This window comes from Hypanus sabinus, chromosome 29 (assembly GCF_030144855.1).
Source record: "Hypanus sabinus isolate sHypSab1 chromosome 29, sHypSab1.hap1, whole genome shotgun sequence".
Classification (NCBI taxonomy): domain Eukaryota; kingdom Metazoa; phylum Chordata; class Chondrichthyes; order Myliobatiformes; family Dasyatidae; genus Hypanus; species Hypanus sabinus.
This window is the reverse complement of record NC_082734.1, coordinates 21,578,764-21,584,763: the sequence shown is the minus strand read 5'-3', so window position 1 is coordinate 21,584,763 and position 6,000 is coordinate 21,578,764.

Here is a 6,000-nt window from a genome sequence, read left to right as displayed (position 1 = left end):
TGTGCTTTGTTACTTCCTCAGAGTATTCAATCAGGCTTGTAGGGCATGGCCTACTCCTCACAAAGCCATGTTGACTACCCCAATATGCTTTTACAAATGCTCGTAAATCCAGTTTCTACGAATCCTCTCCAATTGTTTGCCAACCACTGACATAAGTCTACGATTCCTAGGATTATCTTTCTTGAACGAAGCAATGATGTTTGCAACCATCCAATCTTTTCGCTACGCCTCTTATCAACCTGTACATCTCAATCAAATCTCAGGAATCCTGTCTCTAAGAATCTTCTCCAGTCATCTGACCACCACTAAAGTAAGACTCACAGGTCTAGAATACCCAGGGTTATCCTTACTCACAAACAAGAGGAAATCTGTAGATGCTGGACATCAAGGTAACACACACAAAATGCTGGAGGAGCTCAGCAGGCCAGGCAGCATCCATGGAAAGGAGAAAACAGTCAATGTTTCTGACCAAAACCCTTGAGTCTGCCAGAAGAAGTGGGATCTCCTGGTGGCCAACCATTTCAATTCTACTTCCCATTTCCATTCCAGCACATTAGTCCATGGCCTCTTTTACTGCCGTGATGAGGCCACACTCAGATTGGAAGAGCAACATCTTATATTCCATCTGTGTAGCCTCCAACTTGACTGCATGAACATCGATTCCTCAAACTTTGTCCCCACCCCTTCTCTATTCCCCATTCCCATTTTCTTCTCATCGTATCTTCTTACCTGCCCATCATCTCCCTCTGGTGGTCTCCTCAAATTTCTGGTACTGTAATTGTCCCCTTCTCTATTCCCCATTCCAATTTCCCTCTCATCGTATCTCCTCCCCTTCCTCTAGTTCTCCTTTCCCTTCCATTTTCCAAACTCTCCATCAATTTCCCCCTTCTCCACCTCTTTATCTCTTTCACCAATCAACTCCCAGCTCTTTACTTCACCCCTTCCCCTCTCTAGGTTTCGCCTATCACCTACTACCATAAACTTCTTACTCCCCTCCCCCACCTTCTGACTCTGACTTCTCATCTCTTCTTTCCAGCCCTACCTGTCTTCCTGTGTAATCCCTCGCTCAGTCACATCACTCTGCTAACTCTGTCCTTCCACTTTCCCCCTTCTCTGACCTACATCCAATGGCCTCACTTTCTTGCCCCCATTCTTACCTCTCCTCCCTTATTGTTACCTCCCTCTTGCCCTAATCCAGCCCCTCTTTGACTTCCCATTCCTGTGTCACACTCCTCCATTCCCAATGTGAATCCCCAACCGCTGACCCACTGCCCACACCCTCCTCTGCCGGGCCCCCCATTCTACCTGCACCCCAGTACACACAGAGGGCTGTGGGTTGGAATCCACCCAAATCATGCTGTCAATCAGAAGCCGCTGCTTGCAATTCTAAACCACGCAGGAGACGGTGTGTTGCAGAGAAATTTATTAGAGTTCAGGAGTGAATCCTCGTGGAGACTCTGCTTTGTGGAGACCGCACAATTAGGTAACCACAAGGAGACTCATCATCAACTTCAGCCATTTCTGCCTCTCCAGAGCAGCCAATAACTTGCTCTTTTCCCGGAAAAGCACGTCATCCGCCACCACGGTGCTTCGCTTTGCTTCTGCTTTGGTGCTGGGCTCCAGCCAGTCAGAGCCCCAGTTCTTGTCCAGCAGAGCCCCAGTCCCTCCTGCTCCACTGTCAGAAGCGCTGCGCTCCAGCGAACTCCCATCAAGGCCTTCTCTCAAATTTAATGCCAAAATCTGCCAGCTCCCGGAGTCTTTCCCTGAGAGACCTCTGGGACCAGCGAGTGTTGACATTTCCTTCCCATTGCTCCCGCATTCTGGGCCAGAGGCATGACAGCCCATGATGATCTGCAGAAGGCTCCCCCACTGCTCGTCTCCCATCACATCCGACCGCTTTGTAATTGTCCCAGACCTAGCCATGGACAAAGCAAGTCTCAGTTCCTGCAAATCTTTCACATCAAGTGTTTTCCAGTGATACAAGCAGCCTTTGTAGAGTGCTCTCTGCAGGGACAGAAGTGGAGGGCGTTGTGTTTAGGGAGTCACAATTTAGAAAGAGCAGAAAAGTGAGGAAAATGGGGGACTGGTTTGGAGATCAGCCAGGATTAGGTGGAATGAAGGACCAGATGGCCACAGGAACTCCTCCAATTGCTGTGGGAATTCTGTAAGACAGGATCTAAAACACCAGGAGAGACAGGATCTGATTCCGGACGGTCAGCGTGGCTGTGTGTGTGCGATTTGGTGTCTAACAAATCCCTTGGAGTTCTTTGAGGAGGTAACCAAGAGGCTAGATGAGGGTAGGCTGTAGATTGTCCATATGGACTTTAGCAAGATCTTTGACAAGGTCCTCCACGACAGGCCGGTCCGGAAGATTAGATCGGATGGGAATTGGGGACGATGGCAGAACAGGTTTATAATTGGCTCAGTGGGAGGAAGCAGAGGGTGATGGTTCAGGATCGTTTCACAGACTGGAAGCCTGTCACAGGAGTTGGTGCTGGGACCTTTGTTGGTTATAATTTATACAGAGTTCTGTTCAAAAGTCTTTGGCACATCTATGTTGCGAGAGCACCTAAGACTTTTGCATCGTACTGTAGTAATTTTATGTATGGCACTGTACTGCTGCCGCAAAAAATAAAGCAGATTTCAAGAGGTATGTGAGTGATGATGTGGGTCTCTATTGTGGACCGAGAGTGGGAAGGAGGCAGGGAGAGGGGAATCATGATTGGGAACGGGGTAAAGGTGAGGGGAGCACTGGAGAGACATCCTGTAATGATCTATAAACCAGCTGTTTGGAACCTAATAACCTTGCCTGGTGTCTCAGGGCTGGGTGTGTCTGCACCCGTACTACCCCCGGTCCTGGCATTCCTTCTCTGCCACCTGTTCCACACCCCTCCCATGGTGCTCCATCCTGGTCATTCCCAACATCCTTTGTTCCCACCAGATTTGCAAACTTGCTCTTCATTGCACGTTGACAAATACAGTACCTGGTGACATATATGCACCTAAAACTTTTGCACAGTACTGTTAATGATTTGGTTGTCAATGAATAAAGTTTGCAGATGATATACAAATAGGTGGTATTATAGATGGTGTAGAAGGTTATGGAAAACTACATGGGGATCTTGATGACCTCAGTGTGAGGATTGGCAAATGGATTTCATCCAGATCAATGCAAGGCATTGTAATTTGGGAGATCAGACCAGAGAGGACTTGTGCAGTGAATCGTTGGGTCCTGAGGAGTGTTATGTGAAAGTATGTTACACGTAGGTCGGGTGATGAAGAAGGTGCTTGGCCTTCATCAGTCTGGACAATGAGTGCAGGAGTTGTAATTATATAATACATTGGTGAGGTTGCACTTCAGTATTATATACCATCTTGGCCATCCTATTATGGGAAAGATGTATTAAACTGGAAAGAGAACAAAGGGAAAAGATTTATTAGGAAATTGCATAAACTTGGGGGCATGAATTACATGGAGAGGATGCATTACATGTTCTGCACTGTACAAGCCCTTTGCCCTGTAACGTTACGACCAATTCCAGGATCAATCTAAACCCTCTTCACACGTAGCCTCCATTTTTCTATCATCCATGTGCCTATCCAAGAGTCTCTTAAATGTCTCTGAAGTATCTGCCTCCACCGCCGCCCCAGGCAAGGAGATCCATGCATTCAATGCTCTGTGTGCAAAACAAAACGACTACTACTGATATCCTCCCCAAATAACTTCTTCCAGTCCCCTCAGATTTGCCATTTCCACCCTGGGGAAGTGTCTCTGGCTGTCCACGCTATCTACGCCTCTTATCATTTTATACATGCAATGCCCTGGTTAAGATTTCTACCGTTATGCTGTGAGGTAATTCACTTCAGCAGTTTTCTGTAAAAGCTTTCCTAAAGATAAGGGGCTACGCTGTTCAGCTTAGTAATGTTGTGTCAGCCAATCAGGATGGTGGGATTGGGAGAAGGTTCTAGAGAGAGATTTGTGACGGACGGCAGCAGGGTTCTTGGTCTTTTGGCAGGAGATGCGGTAAAGAGAAGATTGGGGGAGACACCCGTAGGGAAGACGCGGTTGTAAGGAATGCTTCATGAGACAAATGGAAAGCTCTACCTATGATTGTTGATGAGAATTCAGCGCTGTGAGTAACGGTTATACCCAGCTTTTGGAAGAGATGCGCTCCAATGCCATGTGCACATTTAGACTGGTCTAACTGAATGGGCACTTCTATTTTCTTTTCTTTTAATTCTCTTAATTACTGTTTGATAAAGCTGAAACTGGTAAATATTCTTTATAATTTTTATGCTGGTGCATGATTTTTATTTCCTGACAACCAGTAATTCGGTTTGGGCAATACTTAAAACTCATTCTCTCAAATTGAGGTTCCATTGATTGGAACATCCCAACTTTCCTGTTTGGTTGAACTCTAAATCATATTGACCCCAGACGTATATTGTTTATGAACTGTGACCCTCTCACCACTGAGTCCTGTGGCTGTTAGCAGAGTTAGGTAGTGAGCCGAATTTGTATACAAGCCCCAGTGAGACGGTTACATACGCATCTTTCAAATCACCTCTCATCCTCCTCCTTTCCAAAGAGAAAAGCCCTCACTCACACTACCTATCAATTCGGCTGTCGATTAGGACTTTACTCCCTGGAACATATGAGATTGAGGAGTGGCATGATTGAGAAACAGAAGATTATGATGGACACAGCATGAAAGCACGTGGTCTACGATAAACTAAAGATCAGAGACGAGAGGTTTAAAAGGCATATCACACAGAGTCTGGGATGAGCTGCCAGAAAGAGTGGTTGAGGAGGGAACATTAGCAAGATTTAAAAGCCATCTAGATAAGTACATGAAGAGGAGAGGCTTGGAGGACACAGGGCCAAGCAAGGGCATTGGGTTAGCTCACTGGGTATCCGCCCTGGAGCCATCAGGCCACTTTTGTATCCCACTGGCCAGCTCTGCCCAGATCCCAGACAAGCCTACCATGCAGGACCTTGTTAGGAATTTGGCCACAGCCCACTTCAACAACTACCACCCTGCCCTTCTCAATCCCCCTGATCATCTCTTCAGAACACTCAATCAACTTCCTGAGACACTGATTTCCATGCACAAAGCCATACTGACCCTCCCTTTCCAAATGCACATGGATCCCGTCCCTTAGACACCACTGACGAACTCACCAGCCTGGCGTTCCTTGGCTTGTCCTTGTCACTCCTCTTAAATAAAGACACAATGTTTGCCATCTTCCAGTCTCCTGGCACCTCACCCATTGCTGATGATATAAATGTCACTACCTGGCCTCCTGGAATTTCTCCCCTGGTTTCCCACAATGCACTTGGTTAGGCCCCTTTTTGTGAGTTAAGACCACCTGCACCTCCTCCCTCTTCTCATGGACATGATCCAAGACATCACTATTCTCTCCCTGAATTCCCGAGCTTCCATGACCTTCTCCACGTTTAATACGGTCGGTACGTGGGCAACAGCAACTGTTGCTGAGGGGAATTTTACCTCTCTGAGTGTCGAGCTGAGGCAGGAACAGCTTCAGCACACAGGGCTGGGACGCAGCTCAGTACCAGTCCCACCAACAGCACCCGAACATAGGACCAAGGCTTCATGACCTGTGAGAGAAACGAGAAACAACGGCCTGGACATTTTTTTCAGGCCCACGGTAAAACACAGGGCAGGTTGGGTCTGCAGCTTGCGTGAAACCAGTGGAGTTACATTGTCCTTGATGCTGAAAACCTGAAATATCAGCAGGAAATCTGGGAAATACTCAGCAGGTCAGGCAGCCTCTGTGAGAAGAGACACAGAGAACATTTCAGGTCAAAGACCTGTTGTCCGAACTAGGAAGGAGACTAGTGAAGCTTGATTAGCAGCTGGGAGAGTGGGATGTCACCCAGAGGGTGAAATTGGGATGATGTGCAGATGGCAGCCAATGTTACCCAGCGATTGGGAACAGTTAGAGGATGAGAACAGAGCCCAGAGAATGAGGCAGTTG